At 36.5% G+C, this 9198-nt stretch overlaps 1 non-coding gene across 1 annotated transcript; it reads right to left on the bottom strand.

Moving 5' to 3' along the window:
- Nucleotides 1–4889: 4889 nt before the first annotated feature.
- Nucleotides 4890–4996, bottom strand: LOC114897370. Its single transcript, XR_003794094.1, has one exon. It is a non-coding gene; the product is annotated as a U6 spliceosomal RNA (small nuclear RNA).
- Nucleotides 4997–9198: the final 4202 nt, after the last annotated feature.

The following is a 9198-nucleotide window of genomic DNA, read 5'->3' as shown; positions in this document are numbered from 1 at the left end:
TTGCCTGTTTTTATATTGGGTTAACTGTTTCTTAATGATTTTTAGTTCTTTGTGTATTCTGGATATGAGTCTTTTTATATGAATTACCAACATATTCAATGTTGTGCGGCTTGGGTTTTCATTCTCTTCATGGTGTCTTTTGAGGAATAGGAATTTCCTAATTTTAATGTAGTCTGAATTGTTGTCTTATGATTAGCATATTCTATATTCTATTTAAGAAAACTCAGTCTACCTGAGTTGATAAAGATATCTTCTGACTTTTTTCTAAAAGCCTTTGTTTAACTTTTGCATATATAAGTCTACAATCCACCTGGAATTTATTTGTGTAAGGTGACAGTAAAGATTAATTATTCCCACTTGGATATCCAAATAACCAAACAGCACCATTTATTAAAAAGAGCATTATTTCTACACTGTACCACACTGTCACCCCTGCCGAGCATGAGGTAGTTCTGTGGATGTGGGACTCTTTTCTGTTCTATTAAGTTTTTTATCTATTCTTATGCAAACTTCAATCTTTATAATTGTCCTGACACCTGATCGTATAAGTCCTCCAGCTTCTTTCTTTTTATTAATGATCTCCTTGACTGTTTTTGACCTCTTGCATTCTTATATGAATTTTAAAATCAGCTTGTCAATTTCTACACAAACCTACTGAAAACACCATTAATTAGAGTGGTATTTAATCTGAAGATTAATTTGGGAAAAATTTACATCCTAACAGTTTTAATTCTTCCAGTCCATGAAGATGGGGAAAAACAACTTCTCCATTTATTAAGGCTTTTGAAATTTCTTTTGGCAGAGTTTTATAGTTTTCAGTGTAGAAGTCTTGATCATTTATCATCAAATACATTCCTAGATTTGAAGCGTTTTATGCTAATATAAATTTTATCTCTTTTAGTTTAATTTCATTTGCAACTTTTTTGTTGCTGGTATATAAAAATACAATTGATTTCATACACTGACCTCGGATCCAATAACCTGGATAATAAACATTAATTCTAGTTGTTTATCTCTACATGTTTTTTAAGATTTTCTATGTACACAATCATATTTTCTATAAATAATGACAGCTATTTTGTCTTTTTCTAAACCTTATGACTTTCATTTCTTTTTATTGCCTTATTGCATTGATTAAGATCCTCATTTTTATTTTAATAGAAATAATGTTAATAGAATCCATATAGTGCCCCCAACCTCAGGAAGAAAGTTTTCAGTAATTGACCATTAAATTGACTTCTCTTTTTGACTTGCTAGGAGTCTTTACCATAAATCAGTATTGTGTTTTATCAAAAGTTTTTTCTCAGTTATTAAGATCATCATTTTATTTATCTCCATTTTCTGTGAATACATTGAATTATATGGACTCTTATTGGTAAACTATTGCTAACATTCCTAGGATAAACTCCATTTTCTCTGAATACATTGAATTATATGGACTCTTATTGGTAAACTATTGCTAACATTCCTAGGATAAACTTCATTTAATTGTGATGCATTACCTATTTCATATATTACTGAATTCCATTTTCGAATATATTATTTAGATTTTTTACATATATGTTCCTGCTACATGTTGGTCTGTAATTTTTCCTTTCTTATAATTTTCATAACTGTTTGGCTGTCAAGGTTATGCTGACCCCATAGAAATACTGAAAAGGGTAGCTTCTTTTTCTATTTTCTGGAAGAGTATATATAAAATTGAAGTTACTACTTTCTCTACTATTTGCTAGAATTCACCAAAGACACCATCTGGGCTAGGAGTATACTTTATGGAGAGGTTTAAAGTAAAACATTTGATCTCTTTAGTAGATATACAGCATTCTGATTATTCTTTCTTTTTGTGTCAGTTTTGGTAAGTTATATTCTTCAAGGAATTTATTTCATTTAAATGGGCATAAAATTATTTATAATGTCTTTTTTAAATTAATCTATTTATTTAGTTTTTGGCTGCGTTGGGTCGCCATTGCTGCATACAGGCGTTCTCTAGTTGCTGCAAGTATGGGTTACTCTTCGTTTTGGGGCACAGGGTTCTCGTTGCAGTGGCTTCTCTTGTTGCAGAGCAAGGGCTCTAGGCGCGTGGGCTTCAGAAGTTGTGGCATGCGGGCTCAGTTGTTGTGGCTTGTGGGCTCTAGAGTGCAGGCTCAGTAGTTGTGGCGCACAGGCTTAGTTGCTCCATGGCACGTGGGATCCTCCTGGGCCAGGGCTCGAACCCATGTCCGCTGCATTGGCAGGTGGATTCTTAACCAGTGTGCCACCAGGGAAGTCCCTGCATATTTCTTTTTGTTGTTGTTCTCTTAACATTTTTGTTAATATATGGTATAAAGCAGCACTGCTTAATAGAAATGTAATGTAAGCCACGTATGTGATTTAAAATGTTCTATTAGCTACACTCAGAAAGTAAAAAGAAATGAGTATTATTAATTTTAATCATATAATTTATTTAACCCAGTATCCAAAACATAGGCAGATTTTGCTTTGCATGGCTCCAACATGCATTAATTTTAGTTATCACCATTTAATTTAATAAAACAAGTCTTCCAATAACATGGTTCAAATCTCAATTGCTCTGGTGTAATAACTGTGCGTAATTGCATAAAGTACAAAATTCACTGCTATACTTTCAGTCCATGAATGACTATGGAAACAATAGGTGGACATCATTATCAGTGACCAGGCAAAGCATTTCTTTCAAAGTCCACTGGTGATTGGTCAGTGCACATCTGATATTCAGTTCATGCATAGAGAGTGAAGTGTGTGATTGTGTTGCCTCCTTGTCTCTCTGTGTTAAATCCACATGACACTTTTATAAAAATGGATAATCTAAAGAGGGAACTGGCCAATGAGGTGAGAGATCAGCAAAGACATTTTAAAAAGACATTGTTGGAAGTGAAAGCAGGTGTGATTACAAGATGAACAACTGTGGGGCCGTTGACACTTCTCCTGTTCAAGAGACTCTAGATGAATAGCCTCAGAAACTTAGTGAAGGTAAACTTACTGACAGAAATGAGGAATGTGGTTGTGACGAAAAGGATGCAGACAACTCAGAAGAAGTGACACCAACAATGAAATTTCACATTAAAGAAACTTTCAGAGATATTTCATGACATTGGGAAAGCAATGGATAAAATGCTGGGAACTGATTTCAGAAAGGAACATGATAATTCACCAAGGCTCATAAAAGATGCTCGTCCATATTACAAGTTATATAACAAGAAGGTAGCAGGCCCTGTTCAACCTACTCTTGATATGTTTATTATGAAAAAAAACCTTTTATTCTCAGAGTTTCTAATATTTTAAATTAGTGGGTACCAAGTAAATTAGTTTTACCACTTTTTAAATCTTTGCATACATCTATAACTGATAGCAAGAATTTTTATTGTTTGGACAAAAAATTCTAAAAGTCACATATCTCATAGCATTGTGGTCAGAAAAGATGCTTGATATGATTTCAGTTTTCTTAAATTTACTGAGGCTTGATTTATGGCTCAAGATTTGATCTATCCTGGAGAATGTTCCACGTGTACTTGAGAAGAAAGTGTATTCTGCTGCTTTCGATGGAACAGTCTATAAATATCAATTAGTCCATCTGGTCTAACGTGTCAATAAGGCCTCTGTTTCTTTATTGATTTTCTGTCTGGATGATCTGTCCATTGGTGTAAGTGGGGTGTTAGAGTCCCCCACTATTATTATGTTACTGTTGATTTCACCTTTTATGGTTGTTAGCATTTGCCTTACATATTGAGGTGTTCCTATGTTGGGTGAATAGATATTTACAGTTGTTGTATCTTCTTCTTGGATTGATCCCTTGATCATTATGTAGTGTCCTTCCTTGTCTCTTGTAACAGTCTTTATTTTAAACTCTATTTTGTCTGATATGAGTATTGCTACTCCAGCTTTCTTTTGATTTCCATTTGCATGGAATATCTTTTTCCATCCCATCATTTCCAGTCTGTATGTGTCCCTAGATCTGAAGTGGGTCTCTTGTAGAGAGCATATATACAGGTCTTGTTTTTGTATCCATTCAGCCAGTCGATGTCTTTTGATTGAAGCATTTAATCCATTTTCATTTAAGGTAATTATCAATATGTATTGCCATTTTCTTAATTATTTCGGATTTGTTTTCATAGGTCTTTTTTCATCCCTTCCTCTTTTGTTCTCTTGTGATTTGATGACTATTTTAGTGTTGTTTCTGGATGGCCTTTTCTTTTTTGTGTGTGTTTCTATCATAGTTTTTTGGTTTGCAGTTCCCATGAGGTTTCGATATAGCAGTCTATATACACACAAGGTTGTTTTAAGTTGCTCGTCTTTTACTTCCAAACGCGTCTCCCATTTCCTGCCTTTGTATTCTCCTCTTCTCACACTTGCTGGTTTTGATATCATATTTGTGTGTGGATGCTTTCCTACTTTTACTGTATGTTTGCCTTTATTGGTGAGCTTTCCCATTTGTCATTTCCTTGTTTCTAGTTGTGGCTTCTTTTTTTTTTTTTTTTTTTCCTGCCTAGAGAAGTTCCTTTATCATTTGTTGTAAAGCTGGTTTGGTGGTACTGAATTCTCTTAGCTTTGCTTCTGTAAAGCTTTTGATTTCTCTGTCGGATCTGAATGAGAGCCTTGCTGGGTAGAGTATTCTTGGTTGTAGGTTTTTCCCTTTCATCACTTTAAATATACCATGCCACTCCCTTCTGGCTTGCAGAGTTTCTGCTGAAAAATCAGCTGATAACCTTATGGGAGTTCCCTTATATATTATTTGTTGCTTTTAATATTTTTTCTTTGTATTTAATATTTGTCAATTTGTTTAATATGTGTCTTGACGTGTTCCTCCTTGGGTTTATCCTGTATGGGACGCTCAGCACTTCCTGGACTGGAGTGAGTGTTTCCTTTCTCATGCTAAATATGTGGAATGCTTCATGAATTTGCATATCATCCTTGCACAGGGCCGATGCTAATCTTCTCTGTATCATTCTAATTTTAGTATATGTGCTGCCAAAGCGAGCACTAAAGGTCACGTGATAATCATACTTTCCCCCCCATTGATTATTGTAACCATTTGTGTAGTTTTGGCTGACAAAGTCACTTTTATGGTCCTGCACTGTCTTGCAAAGCAAGGACTGCCTATATTATCATTTCAACATACAATCAGTGTAAAATTTTGGGATATATTACATTCTTGTTTTCATACTAAGTCTTCAAACTACCATGATGTGTATTTTACACTTACAGAACTGCTCAATTTAGATCCGCCACATTCCAAGTACTCAATAGCCACATAGACTAGTGACTACAGCATTTGACAGTGCAAATCTGGAGTGTCCTTTCTTTCTAAACCGGAATCGAACAGTGTTGGCATTGGTGGGAATATGAGTAGCTGACTGGAAACTTTCTGTCTAAACAAATCAAGGCTTAAGGTGGGGAACGATGCAGAATACACTTTCTCCCTCAGTGGTAGCAAACATACTGTTGTTACTTCAGCTCCCTCTGGAGAAAATAAGCCTTGAATTATTCTCAGAGACTCACTGGAATCAGCCTTGTTGGAACAGTAAGGGTAAAGAAGAAAGAATGAGTCTTCCAGGGAACATACTGGCTCCTTCATGCCCCATTTGAGCTGAAATAGCTTGGCTCATATTAGCTCTGGGGTGATTTGTAAGAGCTTTTTGGGTTAACGCATTATCTCTGAAAGATCACCTAGAGTCTGATGGCCTCTGAACAGTGGGCAATCTGCTTGGAGTTTTGAAAATACTTTTGCAAATTAGTGGAGTCAGCAAACTATTTATTTGATTTCTTCCTCAGCCTCACATTCTGGGAATTCCCAGGGGCCTAATAGGAATGGTAGCAACACCTGCTTGGTTGTCAGTTTGCAGGCATCTTTCTTCCTAACACTTGGCAAATGACTACCCTGCCTATTGTCCTAATATCTCTAGATTTTTCTTGGGTGAACAAGATCATAGCATCGATTCCTCTTTCTTATCCCAGCTCTCCCTGAAAGTTGGCCCATAAATATTTGTAAACAGTTAACATCTGAAGTTAGATGAGTGGTGTGTGTGTGTGGGTGTAGGTGTGGGTGTATGCATGCGCACACCCTCAGGCTACTACACTTTCTAACAAATGACTCATTCATTAGGAAAAGAATATAGCAAAGTAGTTAAAAGCACAATCTTTGAAGGCAGACCAAAGTGAGCTCACCTTTCAATGCTATCACTTCCTAGCTATGTAATCTTAATATATCTTACTTAATATTTTTGTGCATCAGTTTCCTCATCTATAAAATGGGAATAATAGTACCACCAACTTCATACAGCTGATATAGGAATTAAATGAGATCAGACATGGAAAGTGTTAGTCAATGGCTGTCACACTCTAAATGCTAAAATAATAACCAACCTTCATTGTTGGTGTTATTATTACATCATGATTTTACTGTTGTTATTATCACTCTTAGAACTTTTGCTTTAAAGGAACAAAACAAAACAAAAACACATTAAAAAAGAGAAAAAGAATCCAACTTCACAAGTTGCATTATGAAGTGTAAAGATTTCCTTGGGCAAAGGGCATCTTGGCCATAGACCGTATACCCCAACAGTCTGCAAAACTTCTCAAAAATCCTCTTCACCATCGTATCTTCTGATAATCCCTCCTTCAGGGCAAATCCCTCTGCCTCTCCTCAAAGCTCCAGCTTGTACCTGCATCTTCTTCACTCCTCTACTTCCCTCATTTTGACTGCAGCCTCTCACCTCTTTTTATGTTTATTTCACTTACTCTTTGGCTCACTGATACATTCATATGGTACAAAATTGTAAAGACATAGAAAGGTAGCAATAATATATCTTTTCCCCATCTCTATTCCCTACAATCCAGATCCCCAGAAGCAAAGACCATAACCAAGGATATTCTATTCATAGACAGCAAATACACTTGGATATTGGAAGTGGCTAGTACCTCAGAAGTTACCTCATCCTCTGTAGCAGCAACACTGTTCTCATTGGATGGATCAACCATAATTTATCTAATTCCCTATAGAAAGACACTTAAATTGTTTCAATATTTTATTATCATAAATAATGCTGCAATAACTAATTACGTATATAATTTTACCCATCTATAAGATAAGTTCCTAGAAATTTAATCACTGGATCCAAGGGTAGGTACATTTTAAATCTACATTTTTGTAGATTTGGCCAAACTACCCTCATGCACGTTTTGCTAATTTATACTCTTGTTAGTAACATAAGAGAGTGTCAGTTTCCCCACACACTCAGCCCACATAGGTTGTTTTAAATTGTATGACCTTTTCCATGCTTTTTCTTAGGCAGACTAATCTTAGCTGGTTCAGTACTACATCTCCAGCCATTTATCCTTATGGGAAAATGTTTTTATCTCTTCTACGTTTTCCCCGAGTGGAATCTTTACAGTCCACCTATGGCATCCAGACTGTCTTCTATCTATAACCTTGAACCCCCAACCCTTCTCTTTCTCCTCTGTGCTTTTGAGGATCTCCTCCACATTATGCCCTGGGACCTATATCATCTGGGTCACTCTGCTTAGTGCTGGGAAACCTCTAATTGTCCTGGGAGCAAATGGCTTGGATCAGGGTGGGACTCCCACCCCCCATCCGGAGTCTGAAGCGCCTGTCAAGGGAGGTAGACATCCTTCACCAAACCATTGCCTTGGTGACTTAGCCAGATACTTAATCATGACTTAATCATGGCATATGTCTACATGGGAATACCATATATCCCTGAAAAATTAATGAACAATGGCATCAACACAGATGGGTCTCAGAGACATATGCCAAGCATAAAAACAAGTCACAGAAAATACATGCAGCATAATACCATGTCTATTAAGATCTAAAGTGAGCAAACCAAATGATGTTGTATTTATTAATATATACATGCATGGTAAAAGTATACAAATTATAGGAATAAATAAATACAAATTATAAATAGAAATTCAGGATCATGTTCTCCTGAGATCAAGGGGATGGGGCAGGATGATCTGATCAGGGAGGGGCACACAGGAGCCTCAACAGTGTAGGGGATGTCCTCCTGCTTAAGTTACATGGTGAGGTCCTGGGTGTTCATTTTATCCCTCTTCCTAATAACTTCTATGCTACTCATTCTTTCACTTATATTACTAGTTTGTAATAACTTTTAATAGAAAGCTACAAAAGAAGTATAAACTGCAAAGATGGTCTGGTATGTTAAGTGAGGAAAAACAGACAACAAAACAGTGTGTACATCATGACCCTGCCTTGACAAGACACATACAATACACACCCACACTAAAATTCTAGCTAGATATTGACCAAAATGCGATTAAGAAGTGTGTGGGTTGTGGAATTATAATTTTTTAAAACTTTTCTCATTTTTCTGATATGTATTTCCCAATTTTTCAACAATTAACTTTTTTTATAATGAGAAAATATTTGGAAATATTTTTTAAGTAAATAAATTTATTTTTTAAAAAGTTTATCCTCAAACTGTCTGCAACCTAGTTTTTTTTTGTATCAGATCTTTATTGGAGTATAATTGCTTCACAATACTGTGTTTGTTTCTGTTGTATAGCAAAATGAATCAGCCATATGCATACACATGTCCCCATGTCCCCTCCCTCTTGAACCTCCCTCCCATCCTCCCTATCCCACCCGCTCTAGGTCATTGCAAAGCACCGAGCTGCTCTCCCTGTGCTGTGCTGCTGCTTCCCACTAGCTAACAATTTTATATTCGGTAGTGTATATATGTCGATGCTACTCTCACTTCACCCCAGCTTCCCCCTCCCACCCTGTGTCCTCAAGTCCATTCTCTATGTCTACGTCTTTATTGCTGCCCTGCAGGTTCATCAGTACCTTTTTTTTTTTTTTTAGATTCCACATATATACGTTAGCATATGGTATTTGTTTTTCTCTTACTGACTTATTTCACTTAACCTAATGTACTAAGTGCCACTACCAAGGAGTTAATAATAGTTAACCTTGCCGAGCTTACTCTATGCCAGGTTCTGTGTCAAGTGCACTACAGTCATCTTCTTATTCAGTCCTCCTGAAAAAGTCTGTGTGACTGGCAGTAGTAGCCCCATTCCACAGAGGAGAACCCAAAAGGCCTAAGTGGTTAGGCAACTAGCTCACAATCACAAAGGCAGTCAGTGGCAGAGCCAGGACTCAACTCAGTCTGTGTTCCTGTCAGGCACATGCCCCTAGTGAAG

This window comes from Monodon monoceros, unplaced genomic scaffold (assembly GCF_005190385.1).
Source record: "Monodon monoceros isolate NGI ecotype Baffin Bay Population unplaced genomic scaffold, NGI_Narwhal_1 Super_Scaffold_16, whole genome shotgun sequence".
In the NCBI taxonomy this organism is placed as follows: Eukaryota; Metazoa; Chordata; class Mammalia; order Artiodactyla; family Monodontidae; genus Monodon; species Monodon monoceros.
The sequence above is the reverse complement of the archived record's forward strand: the minus strand, read 5'-3'. Positions and strand labels throughout refer to the sequence as shown.